Genomic DNA, 16,661 nt, shown 5'->3' with positions numbered 1-16,661 from the left:
TAGAACTGAACTAGAACTGAACTAGACCTGAACTAGAACTGAACTAGAACTAAACTAAAACTAAACTAGAACTGAACTAGAACTGAACTAGAACTGAACTAGAACTGAAGTAGAACTGAACTAAAACTGAACTAGAACTGAACTAGAACCTAACTAGAACTAAACTAGAACTGAACTAAAACTGAACAGAACTAGAACAGAACTAGAACAGAACTAGAACAGAACTAGAACAGAACTAGAACAGAACTAGAACAGAACTAGAACAGAACTAGAACAGAACTAGAACAAAACTAGAACAGAACTAGAACAGAACTAGAACTAGAACAGAACATGAATAGAACTAGAACAGAACTAGAACGGAACTAGAACAGAACTAGAACAGAACTAGAACAGAACTAGAACAGAACTAGAACAGAACTAGAACAGAACTAGAACAGAACTAGAACAGAACTAGAACAGAACTAGAACTAGAACTAGAACAGAACTAGAACTAGAACAGAACTAGAACAGAACTAGAACAGAACTAGAACAGAACTAGAACAGAACTAGAACAGAACTAGAACAGAACTAGAACAGAACTAGAACAGAACTAGAACAGAACTAGAACAGAACTAGAACAGAACTAGAACAGAACAAGAACAGAACTGGAACAGAACTGGAACAGAACTAGAACAGAACTAGAACAGAACTAGAACAGAACTAGAACAGAACTAGAACAGAACCAGAACAGAACTAGAACAGAACTAGAACAGAACTAGAACAGAACTAGAACAGAACTAGAACAGAACTAGAACAGAACTAGAACAGAACTAGAACAGAACTAGAACAGAACTAGAACAGAACTAGAACAGAACTAGAACAGAACTAGAACAGAACTGAACTAGAACTGAAAAGGGAAAATTGTGTGACGTAGAATTCAATAATAAAGGATGAAATGTCGAAAAAAATAGGTTTAAAAAAGTTCAAAAAGTCTACAATTTCAAATTATAAAAAGCGAAAAATCGACTTTTCGTAAACTGAAAAAGTCGACTTTTCATAAATTGCAAAAAGTCTAAAGTCGTATATTTGTTTAAGCTATCGAACCCTAGTTTTTATGATAACGTTAAAGTACTTTCTTCTATACCTATATGTATATGTATTATTTCCATTTATAAGTTCAATTTGATAAAGTTTTGATAAAAAGTCGTCAAAGTATTAAAATTTACAAAATCTTATCTCGTACAAAAATATTTGTCATTTAAGAGCTTTTAAAACGCTACAAATAATAAAAAACGCTTTAAAACCACATTTTCTACTCCACCACACACCAACTTTAGCTCACATTTCAAAACATTCCCACCCATTCGTCAACAAAAAAAACGTAAACAAAGAACAACAAAATCACAACAAACCACTTAATAAAGAGAATTTCATAAAGAAATACACAAAGAGAGCAACGCATACTCTCACAACGAATAGACAGAAAAGAAAACGTCAACAGAATGTCATTAGCAAAAGAAAAATGTCAAAAAATTTTGTATCTGACAAATTTCTTTTCTCATTAGTCGACAAAATTTTCTAGCGAATGGACGTGAAAACGGGAACGCGAAAAAAGTGTTTATTGAAAGAAAAAAATTAAATATATAAAAAAATAATTAGTGAAAAATTTAATTAAATAGCAAGAGAAAACCAAAAAAAATTAACATAATGTAATTTTACAACAATAAAAAGAAGAAAATCTATAAGAAAAAGTGAGGAAATAACAAAATAATTAAATGAATTTCATAAAATGTAAGTGATTTTTTTGTCACAAAGTGAAATTAAAAGAAAATGTATTGTTCTCGTTTTTTTTTTTTTCTTGCAATTATTTATTAAATTGTTTATAAAGAATAGAGAAAAAAGTAAGAAAAAATTAAAATTAAATTTCACAAGGTGCATTGAATGATAAAAGATGATGAAGAAAAAAATTATTGTGTGTGTATTGAGTTTATGGTGGGGGGTGTTCATTCGTGTTTTTAATTCCAACAACGACAGCAAAAAGCAGCAGCAACAACAAACATAATAACAACAACGAAAGCCTCATTTGGCCACAACTAAACAACACTGAGTACTATAGTAAAGTCATCAAAATCAGGGGGTGAACAAACAAAGGCACGCAAAAAAGTAAAGTTCTAAATGCGACAAGTATATTTGACAATGTCGAATCGTGAAAACCAGTTATATGCAGATATTAATATAAACATCAGGCTGATTTTCAAAAGAGGATCTGAGCACTAGGGTCAATAATATACATAAGCCAACAAAAAAGTCGATATCAGAGATCTAGTTCTAGTTTTTAGCTCAGTTATAGTAGTTATCTAGTTAACTTCTAGTTCCGTTCTAGTTCTGTTCTAGTTCTGTTCTAGTTCTGTTCTAGTTCTGTTCTAGTTCTGTTCTAGTTCTGTTCTAGTTCTGTTCTAGTTCTGTTCTAGTTCTGTTCTAGTTCTGTTCTAGTTCTGTTCTAGTTCTGTTCTAGTTCTGTTCTAGTTCTGTTCTAGTTCTGTTCTGTTCTAGTTCTGTTCTAGTTCTGTTCTAGTTCTGTTCTAGTTCTGTTCTAGTTCTGTTCTAGTTCTGTTCTAGTTCTGTTCTAGTTCTGTTCTAGTTCTGTTCTAGTTCTGTTCTAGTTCTGTTCTAGTTCTGTTCTAGTTCTGTTCTAGTTCTGTTCTAGTTCTGTTCTAGTTCTGTTCTAGTTCTGTTCTAGTTCTGTTCTAGTTCTGTTCTAGTTCTGTTCTAGTTCTGTTCTAGTTCTAGTTCTGTTCTAGTTCTAGTTCTGTTCTAGTTCTGTTCTAGTTCTGTTCTAGTTCTAGTTCTGTTCTAGTTCTGTTCTAGTTCTGTTCTAGTTCTGTTCTAGTTCTGTTCTAGTTCTGTTCTAGTTCTTATCTAGTTCAAGCCTAGTTCAGGTCAAGTTAAGTTATTTTTCTGTACTAATTCACTTCCGGTTGAGTTCTGATTCAGTTTTGCTTTAGTTCCACTTCAGTTCTAGTTCAGTTTTAATTCAGTTCTAGTTCCGTTCTAGTTCAGTTCTAATTCTGTTCTAGTTCAGTTCTAGTTAAGTTCTAGTTCAGGTCTATTCCAGTTTTAGTTCAATTCTAGTTCAGTTCTAGTTCAGTTCTAGTTCAGTTCTAGTTCAGTTCTAGTCAGTTCTAGTTCAGTTCTAGTTCAGTTCTAGTTCAGTTCTAGTTCAGTTCTAGTTCAGTTCTAGTTCAGTTCTAGTTCAGTTTAGTTCAGTTCAGTTCTAGTTCAGTTCTAGTTCAGTTCTAGTTCAGTTCTAGTTCAGTTCTAGTTCAGTTCTAGTTCAGTTCTAGTTCAGTTCTAGTTCAGTTCTAGTTCAGTTCTAGTTCAGTTCTAGTTCAGTTCTAGTTTTCGTTCAGGTTCAGTTCAGTTCTAGTTCAGTTCTAGTTCAGTTCTAGTTCAGTTCTAGTTCAGTTCTAGTTCAGTTCTAGTTCAGGTCTAGTTCAGTTCTAGTTCACTTCTAGTTCAGTTCTATTTCAGTTCTAGTTCAGTTCTAGTTCAGTTCTAGTTCAGTTCTAGTTCAGTTCTAGTTCAGTTCTAGTTCAGTTCTAGTTCAGTTCTAGTTCAGTTCTAGTTCGTTCTAGTTCAGTTCTAGTTCAGTTCTAGTTCAGTTCTAGTTCAGTTCTAGTTCAGTTCTAGTTCAGTTCTAGTTCAGTTCTAGTTCAGTTCTAGTTCAGTTCTAGTTCAGTTCTAGTTCAGTTCTAGTTCAGTTCTAGTTCAGTTCTAGTTCAGTTCTAGTTCAGTTCTAGTTCTAGTTCTAGTTCAGTTCTAGTTTAGTTCAGTTCTAGTTCAGTTCTAGTTTAGTTCTAGTTCAGTTCTAGTTTAGTTCTAGTTCAGTTCTAGTTCAGTTCTAGTTCAGTTCTAGTTCAGTTCTAGTTCAGTACTAGCTCAGTTCTAGTTCAGTTCTAGTTCAGTTCTAGTTCAGTTCTAGTTCAGTTCTAGTTCAGTACTAGCTCAGTTCTAGTTCAGTTCTAGTTCAGTTCTAGTTCAGGTCTAGTTCAGTTCTAGTTCACTTCTAGTTCAGTTCTATTTCAGTTCTAGTTCAGTTCTAGTTCAGTTCTAGTTCAGTTCTAGTTCAGTTCTAGTTCAGTTCTAGTTCAGTTCTAGTTCAGTTCTAGTTCAGTTCTAGTTCAGTTCTAGTTCAGTTCTAGTTCAGTTCTAGTTCAGTTCTAGTTCAGTTCTAGTTCAGTTCTAGTTCAGTTCTAGTTCAGTTCTAGTTCAGTTCTAGTTCAGTTCTAGTTCAGTTCTAGTTCAGTTCTAGTTCAGTTCTAGTTCAGTTCTAGTTCAGTTCTAGTTCAGTTCTAGTTCAGTTCTAGTTCAGTACTAGCTCAGTTCTAGTTCAGCTACAGACAAATTGTCGAAGTTCTTGACGTGAACACCTGACGTGTTGGTCTTTTTTCAACCACGGGTGAGCTGACTAGACGACTCAACTCCGACCCTTTGTATTTCTGACACTCCCTGGGGTGAGTTGGACAGACAGTATATGAGCATGGGAAGACCACTCTAATATTAATAATATAGTCAAAATTACTTTTTTGCCGATTAAGTCATATCCATCCGTTTATGTCTCAATATTAGATATAATTCGATTGGAGTTGCTGAATATCTGTACATTATTTCACCATATCCTACATAAAAACAAGAGATCACTTCAGCGAAATTATTTCAATAGAAATTCATGTGTTTTTCAATACTAATTTTGAAATATAGAAATAAATTGTGAGAAATGAGTAGTGATATTGGTATTCACGATACAACTATTATGTTATTGTTATATTATGCTAGTATTGATGTTATAGAGAGTCCAATGAAATTTTAAAAGGTATATGAACAAAAACTATGTATGTAAAATATTTTCAATTCCCTATAACGACAATTTTATCCCCGATGTTCTGAATCATATACATATAAAAAATAAATTATATTTATACAATGTCATAGTATATGTATGTATGCAAATTTGCAATGAATCGATTTTATTGTTAAGGTCAATATTATACAAAATATTTTAATTTAATTTTCTCAATTATTTGTTTACATTTTTTATTACTTACTGTTAATTTTCAAAACACAATATAAAGCATGTTCAATTTGCCCCCAAATTTTTGGCAGGATTCCCATTTCTGTTTACATTAAAATAACGTAAAAATAAGAAGAAGCTAAAGAAGAAGAAGAGAAAAAATTAATACTAGATTTCGTATCGGTTTGGTTGAGGTTGGTTGTTTTTGTTGTTGTTTACTGGCTGTGAGACGACGATAAACCATATTTTCAACTTCAGGCATGGGAAAATACAGTAGTATTGTACTTTTTGCAGGGAAAAAATAACGTTCATGACATTTTAAGTACCTTTTATATTATAAAGAATATCCTGGAATGATCTAGTTCTGTTTAAGTTATGTTCTAGTTCCGTTATAATTCTGTTCTAGATCTGTCTAGTTCTGTTATAGTTCTGTTCTAGTTCTGTTCTAGTTCTGTTCTAGTTCTGTTCTAGTTCTGTTCTAGTTCTGTTCTAGTTCTGTTCTAGTTCTGTTCTAGTTCTGTTCTAGTTCTGTTCTAGTTCTGTTCTAGTTCTGTTCTAGTTCTGTTCTAGTTCTGTTCTAGTTCTGTTCTAGTTCTGTTCTAGTTCTGTTCTAGTTCTGTTCTAGTTCTGTTCTAGTTCTGTTCTAGTTCTGTTCTAGTTCTGTTCTAGTTCTGTTCTAGTTCTGTTCTAGTTCTGTTCTAGTTCTGTTTCTAGTTCTGTTCTAGTTCTGTTCTAGTTCTGTTCTAGTTCTGTTCTAGTTTGAGTTCTAGTTCTGTTCTAGTTCTGTTCTAGTTCTGTTCTAGTTCTGTTCTAGTTCTGTTCTAGTTCTGTCTAGTTCTGTTCTAGTTCTGTTCTAGTTCTGTTCTAGTTCTGTTCTAGTTCTGTTCTAGTTCTGTTCTAGTTCTGTTCTAGTTCTGTTCTAGTTCTGTTCTAGTTCTGTTCTAGTTCTGTTCTAGTTCTGTTCTAGTTCTGTTCTAGTTCTGTTCTAGTTCTGTTCTAGTTCTGTTCTAGTTCTGTTCTAGTTCTGTTCGAGTTCTTGTCTGTTCTGTTCTAGTTCTGTCTAGTTCTGTTTCTAGTTCTGTTCTAGTTCTGTTCTAGGTTCTGTTCTAGTTCTGCTGTTCTAGTTCTGTTTCTAGTTTCTGTTCTAGTTCTGTTTCTAGTTCTGTTCTAGTTCTGTTCTAGTTCTGTTCTTGATCTGTTCTAGTTCTGTTCTAGTTCTGTTCAAGTTCTGTTCTAGTTCTGTTCTAGTTCTTTTCTATTTCTGTTCTGGTTCTGTTATAGTCCTGTTTAGTACTGTTCTATTTCTATTTTCATAAAAATTGCTAATTTCCATGCCTGTGTTTAACATCCATGCTAGTGTGTGAGAGTGGTGTAATGGGTCTTGTTTACTATGTTGTTGTTTTACATTTAAGGGGTGGTAAAGAGTGGCAGTCAGCATGTAATGTTAACACAGACACACACTTACATTAAACGAGCAAAAAGGTGAGCGAACGAACTTAGGGGAAAATGAAGAAGAAGAAGCAGAAAACAACAGAAGTTGAAAAAAATAGTGGTTGTTGGTAGTTATTGCTGAAGACTGAGTGTTAAAATACGCGAAAAATCAATAAAATTTGTATTTTTGCTTAAAAACAAAAAACAACAAAACGCAAGTGAAATATTTTTACAATAAAATATAGTTTAAACAAGAAATAAATTATAATTTTTATGGAAAAAATTAAGAAATAAATTTAGAAAATAAAAGCAAATAAAAATTATTAAAATAATAATGAATTACAATGAAATAATATAAAGAAAAATGTGTAACTCATGAAAAGAAAAGTTGTAAACCAATCCATCACTACAAATGAAAAAAAATGTGAGCAAATGAATGTGTGTGTTTGTGTGTTTGACACTTCGTGTCAGAAATCTATCATACAATTCTTAAGTATTCTTACAATTCTGTGCTAATTTTTCCTTTTTTTATATCTATTTATAAATTGTAAATCAAGTGCCTGTTTTTCCATAATTTTTTTATCTTATAAATTGCTTTCGAAATGACATAAATAATGATGGAGAGTTGTTGTGAGTGTATGAGAGTGTGTGTGTTTTGCACTTAGTGTCTGTAATTATTGTTGTGCCTGTCGTCATATTGTTATTACCCTCCACTCATTACCAACAATAATCGATTGTAATATGTCTGAATGGGGCAAGAGTTCGATGAGTGGTATTTCGTCCTGCTAATAATATACCACAAATATATGTATGTAGTTGTAAAGTTTCCCTGCTGTTTGATGGGGAATAAAAGAATGTGTTCTTTGAATGTTTAAATAAATTTTTAATTAGGCAACAATGTAGGACCTAGATATTTACAAAAATAGTCACCGGGAAGTTGAACTCAGACACTGAGCAGTTATAAAAATCAAGTCTCCGAACTAGAACTGAACTAGAACTGAATTAGAACTGAACTAGAACTGAAATAGAACTGAACTAGAACTGAACTAGAACTGAACTAGAACTGAACTAGAACTGAACTAGAACTGAACTAGAACTGAACTAGAAACTGAACTAGAACTGAACTAGAACTGAACTAGAACGGAACTAGAACTGAACTAGAACTGAACTAGAACTGAAACTAGAAACTGACTAGAAATAAACTAGAAACTACTACTAGAACTAAACTAGAACTGATCTGACTGAACTAGACTGAATAGAACTAACTAGAAACTGAACCTAGAACTGAACTAGAACTGAACTAGAACTGAACTAGAACTGAACTAGAACTGAACTAGAACTGAACTAGAACTGAACTAGAACTGAACTAGAACTGAACTAGAACTGAACTAGAACTGAACTAGAACTGAACTAGAACTGAACTAGAACTGAACTAGAACTGAACTAGAACTGAACTAGAACTGAACTAGAACTGAACTAGAACTGAACTTAAATAACTGAACTAGAAACTGAACTAGAACTGAACTAGAACTGAACTAGAACTGAACTAGAACTGAACTAGAACGGAACTAGAACTGAACTAGAACTGAACTAGAACTGACTAGAACTGAACTAGAACTGAACTAGAAAACTAGAACTGAACTAGAACTGAACTAGAACTGAACTAGAACTGAACAAGAACTGAACTAGAACTGAACTAGAACTGAACTAGAACTGAACTAGAACTGAATTAGAACTGAACTAGAACTGAACTATAACTGAACTAGAACTGAATTAGAACTGAACTAGAACTGAACAAGAACTGAACTAGAACTAGAGCTGAACTATAACTGAACTAGAACTGAACTAGAACTGAACTAGAACTGAACTGGAACTGAACTAGAACTGAACTAGAACTGAACTAGAACTGAACTAGAACTGAACTAGAACTGAACTAGAACTGAACTAGAACTGAACTAGAACTGAACTAGAACTGAACTAGAACTGAACTAGAACTGAACTAGAACTGAACTAGAACTGAACTAGAACTGAACTAGAACTGAACTAGAACTGAACTAGAACTGAACTAGAACTGAACTAGAACTAGAACTGAACTAGAACTGAACTAGAACTGAACTAGAACTGAACTACAACTGAACTAACTGAACTAGAACTGAAACTAGAACTGAACTAGAACTGAACTAGAACTGAACTAGAACTGCACTAGAACTGAATAGAACTGAACTAGAACTGAACTAGAACTGAACTAGAACTGAACTAGACCTAGACTCGAACTAGAACTGAACCTAGAACTGAACTAGAACTGAACTAGAACTGAACTAGAACTGAATAGAACTTAACTAGAACTGAACTAGAACTGAACTAGAACTGAACTAAAACTGAACTGGACTGACTAGAACTTTCAACACATTCCTTTAAATCTTTTCACATAATTCTCTTCACTTTCTTCTCTCTGTTTTAACAGTCTGTGATTTTTCTTTAACAAACTATAACTTACAACTACGTTGTAAATATTCCTGCTTTAGATTTTTTATACTTTAAACACAAATATATTTACATCATAATATTGTATAATAATATTCTCCCTTTCATATCCTGTCACTTGCGTTGTATTGGTATTGTGTCTGTGTCAAATTTACAAAAAAAAAGGAAGTTTATTTATTTACATGTTTGCATTTACAAGGATTCAATTCCTATTGAATTGTGAAAAAGTCCTCCAATACAACAGATACATACTTAGTTGTATAAACAATTGTCATCATTGTAAATGTGGGAGAAACAAGGAATAAAAAGGATTTTTTTTTTAGTTTTGAAGGTGATGTTGCAAGAAGAAAATAACATTATAGTATATTGATTTATTTTTTGTTATTTGATTTCATGTTTATTTAACATTCTGTTAGGTTTTTATTATTAGTATTTCTTTTTTTTTCTAAGAGGTTGGAATCAGGAGATTGTTTTTACTTTTTTTAATAAAATATCTACCTTTGTCCTTTTAAAATATATGCATGTAAACAAACTGTAGAGGAGTAGAAAAAAACTAATTTAAATAATGTTTTATATTGAACAAAGTAAATGATTTAAAGAGCAGACTGTGCGGTTACTGAGGCATACAATAAATAGAACTTTAAAGAGATTGAGTTTCAAGGTTATTCGTTATTAAATTTTGAAAAGAAGATTTACATTTTATGGAATCTTTAATACACACCTTATCTATATCGTTGGATAATCATCAAGAATCTCTTGTATATATTCATTCAAAATTATCATTCGTGTGATCTTGCTCTGTAGCTACCAATTTCTTTAAAGCGTTTAGCGGCCGCCTCACAAAATTTAAGCTTCCTGTTGAAATTTTAAGGAACAATAACCAAGAATCTCATTTTCTGAATATTAAATGATAGCAAGACTTATCGCTTTTTAAGGTTTTTCCAGCTAAATTTAGGTAGATTATAGTAAAGATTATGGTCCAGACAATAGTTCAAATTGTAGTCTAGATCATAGTACAGATTATGGTCAAGATGCTAGTTCAGGCTATAGTCCTGATTGCAGTACTGATTATGGTCAAGATGCTAGTTCAAGCTATAGTCCTGATTACAGTACAGAATATAGTCCAGACTATATTTCAGATTATGATGCAGATGATTGTACACACTATAGTCAAGATGATATCTCAGATCATAGTATGGATAATAGTACTAACAAAAGTCCTGACTATAATATAGACGAAAGTTCAGACTAATCCACTTTATAGTGCAGACTACAATCCACCCAATAGAACAAGCCATAGTACAGACTTCAATACAGACTATAGTTACGACCTATGGCACATACTATAGTTCAGATTATAATCCAGTCTATAGTCCGGGCTATCATCCAGACCTTAGTTCAGAGTACAGTACAGTACAGTCTTTAGTACATATTATAGTCCAGACTATAGTCTAGACTAAAGTCCAGACAACAGTACAGTCCAGTACAGAATATAGTTCGGACTTTAGTGCAGACTATAATACACACTATAGTACAGACAACAATACAGACTACAGTCCAGGCTAGTCCACTCTATAGTACAGACTATAATACACTCAATAGAACGAGAAATAGTACAGAATTTAATACGGACTGCCTCGACTATAGCACACAGTTCAGATAGCATATAGTTCAAATTATAATCTACTCTATAGTCCAGGCTATCAGCCCAGACCTTAGTCTGGTACTTAGACTATAGTCCGTACTGAAGTCTAGACCAAAGTCCACACTATAGTAGAGACTATTGTCTAGACTGAAGTCCTGACTGTATTACAGACTATAGAACAGAATATCGTCAGGACTATATTACATACTATAGGCCAGGCTATGGTACAGACTATATTCCACACTTTATTTCGGACTATAATCGAGACTATAGTCAATACTCCAGACTATAGTCTGGACTATAGTACAGGCTTTAGTTCAGACTATAGTACAGACTATGGTTCAGACTATAGTACAGACTGTAGTCCAGACTATAGTACAGACTGTAGTCCAGACTATAGTCCAGGCTATAGTAGAGACTATAGCCCAGGCTATAGCCCAGACTATAATGCAGACTATAGTCCAGACTATAGTACAGATTATAGTAGACAGTAGGCCAGGCTATGGTGCAGACTATATTCCAGACTTAGTTAGTTTAGTTAGTTAGTTAGTTAGTTAGTTAGTTAGTTAGTTAGTTAGTTAGTTAGTTAGTTAGTTTTGTTCGTTAGTTAGTTTCGTCGTTAGTTAGTTAGTTCGTTAGTTAGTAGTTAGTTAGTTAGTTATTCGTTCGTTAGTTAGTTCGTTAGTTCGTTAGTTCGTTCGTTAGTTCGTTCGTTCGTTAGTTCGTAGTTCGTTAGTTAGTTAGTTTTCGTTCTTTCGTTCGTTCGTTTAGTTCGTTCGTTCGTTCGTTCGTTCGTTCGTTCGTTCGTTCGTTCGTTCGTTCGTTCGTTCGTTCGTTCGTTTCGTTTGTTCGTTCGTTCGTTCGTTCGTTTTTCGTTCGTTAGTTCGTTCGTTCGTTCGTTCGTTCGTTCGTGTTCGTTCGTTCGTTCGTTTCGTTCGTTCGTTCGTTTTCGTTCGTTCGTTCGTTCGTTTTCGTTCGTTCGTTTCGTTCGTTCGTTCGTGTTCGTTCGTTCGTTTCGTTTCGTTCGTTCGTTCGTTCGTTCTTCGTTCGTTCGTTCGTTCTTCGTTCGTTCGTTTTTCGTTCGTTCGTTCGTTCGTTCGTTCTTTCGTTTCGTTCGTTCGTTCGTTAGTTCGTTCGTTGTTCGTTCTTTCGTGTTAGTTAGTTAGTTCGTTCGTTCGTTCGTTTATTAGTTAGTTAGTTTAATAGTTAGTTAATTATAGATTGAACCCTTCTTTAGATTATTTATGGGAATCGAACTTACAATCTCCGGTAGGTCCTCGACTAACTACTTGCCTTTGGCAGTCATACTAGATTAACATAACAGTAATCTGGAATTTTAGGGCATTGGAACAATAGACATCCATTTTGTATTCCTCTCTATGGCAGAAACTTTTTCACATCAACATGCTATGGAAAAAAATCGTTACTGTTTACATCTCTATTTGAAAATGTATCTATCCATAAAAGTATTTGCTTCTAATCCAAATCTATTGGCAACATTTAATTTAATTATTAACTAGTAAATTAATAAGGGTGGTATGTATACCTCCATTCCAAAATCTAGCAACATTTCACAATATTCTTTCCTTCCAACACTCGCACACAACAGTTTCACAAACTAATTGAGATTTCCAAACAATTTACTTTGAACCTTAAGAAATCGAAAAATGAGCAAAAATATAGAAAAACAACAAGAAGAAAAAAACCTAAAGATAAAGAGTGATTTTACCTTGAAACCGTATGCTGACCCCCTGGCATCATTTTACACAGACAATTAGAAAAGAAAAAGACGTTTGAAAAAAAAGCCACACATATTAAGTCCATAAAAAACAGCAACGATAATAAAGTGTAATATTTCAAGAATTATGAACTAAATTATATAGTTTTTATTATTATTACTTATTTTCTGCTGCTGGTACTTATAGTAAAACATTTAGTCATTTTTGTAGCTTGAATTAAAACAGAACGACAACTAACTGAAATTGCGTAGAAATCTTAAAAGCTCTTCTTAAATTAAAGAAGCTGTATTTAGTGTTTTTTTTTTCTTAGATAATGACAATAATAATGATGATAATGATGACTAACACTGTTGCAATACTTGTTTTTAATGTTCGGAGGAAAGTAAGAAAGCTACTAAAACAAATTCCAGTTCTTTTTATGAATTTTTGTGTTTTTGTTTAGAATACTTGTAGCGCAAAGATATGTATGTATGTATGTACCTATTTCCCATGTACACTTTCAAACAATACATCATTTAGATGAAACTACTTTTTATCATCATCAGCGTCATGATGACACTTTTTTTTGGTTGGTATTAAATTTTCATGTTTATTTTTTCATCTCCTCTGAGTGAAATCAGTGATCGGCATAAAAAGAACAGAGGTAAGCAGAAAAAACCAATGTTGGTGCAACGCCAAATATATTTCAGACGATATTTCACCCTATAGTCCAGCTTACAGTGCAGACTATAATCCTGACTATGGTACAGACTATAGTTCAGACTATAACCCAGTCTTTAGTACAGACTACATCCAAATCTATTAGTTGCTTATATTCAACTCCTGAGTACTAAATTAACCGATCACTGCTGAGGTTTTCGTATGAATAACGCCACCTGCCTTTCACATGAAATTGTCCAAAGTGAAAAAGTTGCTTCAAATTAACGAAAATTGTGTTTTATGAAATGTAATTCCTTATAATACAAAAAATATATTATTCTTTATATTTCGTAAAACATTTATTTTCGTAACTTAAAGTACAGCAAGTGACGCATTAAAGTTCAATAAATATATAAACACAATTAAAGAGGTGGCGTTGCGGTTATCCGCACAATATATGAGTAATGCAAACGGAGGAGTTTCTCCCCAATTACCAGATTTCTAAATGAACAACTTTTTGAAATATAATCGAAATTAACATAATTAATTAGATTCAGAATGCTTGTTTTGGATCATTTATGGATCTTGTTGGCGATCGATATTAGTTCGCTAATAGTTGTTTGGAATATAGTCAATAGTTTGAACTGTAATTTGTACTGCAATGTGACTATAGTCTAGAATATAGTCTGGGTTATTGTCTGAGCTATAGTCTAGACTATAGTCCAGACTATAGTCTGTACTACAGACTGGACTATAGCCTGAATTATAATCTGTACTACAGTACGGACTATAGTCTGGACAATAGCCTGGACTATAATCTGTGCTATAGTCTGGACTATAGTTTGTACTATAGTCTGTGCTATAGTCTGGGCTATAGTCTATGTATGCTGGTACTGTAGTCTGGACTATAGTCTGTACTATAGTCTATACTATAGTTTGTACTATAGTCTATACTGTAGTCTGGACTATAGTCTGAACTATAGTCTATACTATAGTCTGGACAATAGTCCATACTATAGTCTGGACTATAGCCTATATTATAGTCTGGATTGCAGTCTATACTATAGTCTGGACTATAGCCTATACTATAGTCTGAACTATAGTCTATACTATAGTCTGGACTATAGTCTATACTAAAGTCTGGACTATAGTCTATACTAAAGTCTGGACTATAGTATAGACTATAGTCTGGACTATAGTCTATACTATAGTCTGGACTATAATCTATACTATAGTCTGGACTATAGTCTATACTATAGTCTGGACTATAGTCTGGACTATAGTCTATACTATAGTCTGGACTATAGTCTATACTATAGTCTGGACTATAGTCTATACTATAGTCTGGACTATAGTCTATACTATAGTCTGGACTATAGTATATACTATAGTCTGGACTATAGTCTATACTATAGTCTATACTATAGTCTATACTATAGTCTATACTATAGTCTATACTATAGTCTGGACTATAGTCTATACTATAGTCTGGACTATAGTCTATACTATAGTCTGGACTATAGTCTATACTATAGTCTGGACTATAGTCTATACTATAGTCTAGACTATAGTCTATACTATAGTCTATACTATAGTCTGGACTATAGTCTATACTAGTCTATACTATAGTCTATACTATAGTCTATACTATAGTCTGGACTATAGTCTATACTATAGTCTGGACTATAGTCTATACTATAGTCTGGACTATAGTCTATACTATAGTCTGGACTATAGTCTATACTATAGTCTGGACTATAGTCTATACTATAGTCTGGACTATAGTCTATACTATAGTCTGGACTATAGCCTATACTATAGTCTGTACTATTGTCTGGACCATTGTCTATACTATAGTCTGAACTATAGTCTATACTATAGTCTGAACTATAGTCTATACTATAGTCTGAACTATAGTCTATACTATAGTCTGAACTATAGTCTGAACTATAGTCTATGCTATAGTCTGAACTATAGTCTATACTATAGTCTGAACTATAGTCTATACTATAGTCTGAACTATAGTCTATACTATAGTCTATACTATAGTCTGAACTATAGTCTATACTACAGTCTGGACTACAGTCTATACTATAGTCTGGACTATAGTCTATACTATAGTCTGGACTATAGTCTATACTATAGTCTGGACTAAAGTTTATACTATAGTCTGGACTATAGTCTATATTATGGTCTGAACTATAGTCTATACTAAAGTCTGGTCTATAGTCTGGACTATAGTCTATACTATAGTCTGGTCTATAGTCTGGACTATAGTCTATACTATAGTCTGGACTATAGTCTATACTATAGTCTGGACTATAGTCTATACTATAGTCTGGACTATAGTCTATACTATAGTCTGGACTATAGTCTATACTATAGTCTGGACTATAGTCTATACTATAGTCTGGACTATAGTCTATACTATAGTCTGGACTATAGTCTGGGCTATAGTCTATACTATAGTCTGAACTATAGTCTATACTATAGTCTGGACTATAAAGTCTGAACTATAGGCTATACTATAGTCTATACTATAGGCTATACTATAGTCTGGACTATAGGCAATACTATAGTCTGGACAATAGGCAATGCTATAGTGGGGGCTATAGGCAATACTATAACTTGGACTATAGTCAATACTATAGTCTGGACTAGAGTGTAGACTATAGTCTGGACCATAGTGTATACTATATTCTGGACTATAGTGTATACTATAGTCTGGATTATAGTGTATACTATAGTCTGGACTATAGTGTATACTATAGTCTGCGCTATAGTCTATGCTATAGTCTGGACTATAATCTATTCTATAGACTGGACTATAGTCTATACTATAGTCTATACTATAGTCTGGACTATTGTATATACTATAGTCGGGACTGTAATCTGTACTATAGTCGGGACTGTAGTCTGTTCTATATTTTGGACTATAGTCTGATATAGTTTGGATTATAGTCCGTACTGTAGTTAGGACTATACTATTGTCTGGACTATAGTCTATACTATGGTCTGGACTGTAGTCTATACTATAGTCTGGACTTCAGTCTATACTTTAATCTGGATTATAGTCTATACTGTAGTCTGGACTATAGTCTATACTATAGTTTGGACTATAGCCTATACTATAGTCTGGCCTATAGTCTATACTATAGTCGGGACTGTATTCTGTACTATAATCGGGACTGAGTCTATAGTATATACTATACATTGTCTGTATATTTTTTATATTATAATATTTCCAAAAAAGAAAAAAAAAACAACTTCCATACCATAAACAGTTACTGCTAATTAACCAGCTGTAGTAAATTTAGTATCTGGCAACTCGTCTAATTAGTAATGTCTTATTTGAGCAACAAAAATTGTTTTGAAAATACAAAACAAAAATATTTGTTAATTTATTTAACATGTTCGATATCTAACAAAGTTATTGTTAGCTGTTTGTGTTTTCTTACAATTACTAAAACATTTTACTGTTTTTAGCACGTCTTTATTAAGCATTATTTTTTTTGCAAAATGCTGTCTATTTAAAACACACAAATATATGAATAAAAACAGATTTAAAAAGTTATTTGTTTTGTTTTATATTATTTATAAGTTTTTGTGCTTTAAATAAAATTTAATTATTTTGTTTAAATGTTACCAAATGGTTGTGGTGTTACGTTTTTTT

At 32.9% G+C, this 16,661-nt stretch overlaps 1 protein-coding gene across 4 annotated transcripts in view; it reads left to right on the top strand.

Moving 5' to 3' along the window:
- Positions 1-1,554: 1,554 nt before the first annotated feature.
- Positions 1,555-16,661, top strand: part of LOC119604072 (WD repeat and FYVE domain-containing protein 3) — a 57,660-nt gene continuing 42,553 nt past the window's right edge. For 2 of the 4 annotated variants that reach the window (XM_037956503.1, XM_037956500.1), the window contains exon 1: positions 1,555-1,770. The gene's annotated coding sequence lies outside the window, so the exon portion shown is untranslated. Of the gene's footprint in view, positions 1,771-1,877; positions 2,143-6,806; positions 6,906-16,661 lie in introns of those variants that run through there. The other 2 variants (XM_037956502.1, XM_037956501.1) reach the window with 2 other exon arrangements.

The sequence above is a fragment of the Lucilia sericata genome, unplaced genomic scaffold (genome assembly GCF_015586225.1).
Source record: "Lucilia sericata isolate MDLA Ls3-8-SP2 unplaced genomic scaffold, ASM1558622v1 Contig000359F_arrow, whole genome shotgun sequence".
Taxonomy (NCBI): Eukaryota; Metazoa; Arthropoda; class Insecta; order Diptera; family Calliphoridae; genus Lucilia; species Lucilia sericata.
This window is presented reverse-complemented; position numbering and strand designations above follow the sequence as displayed.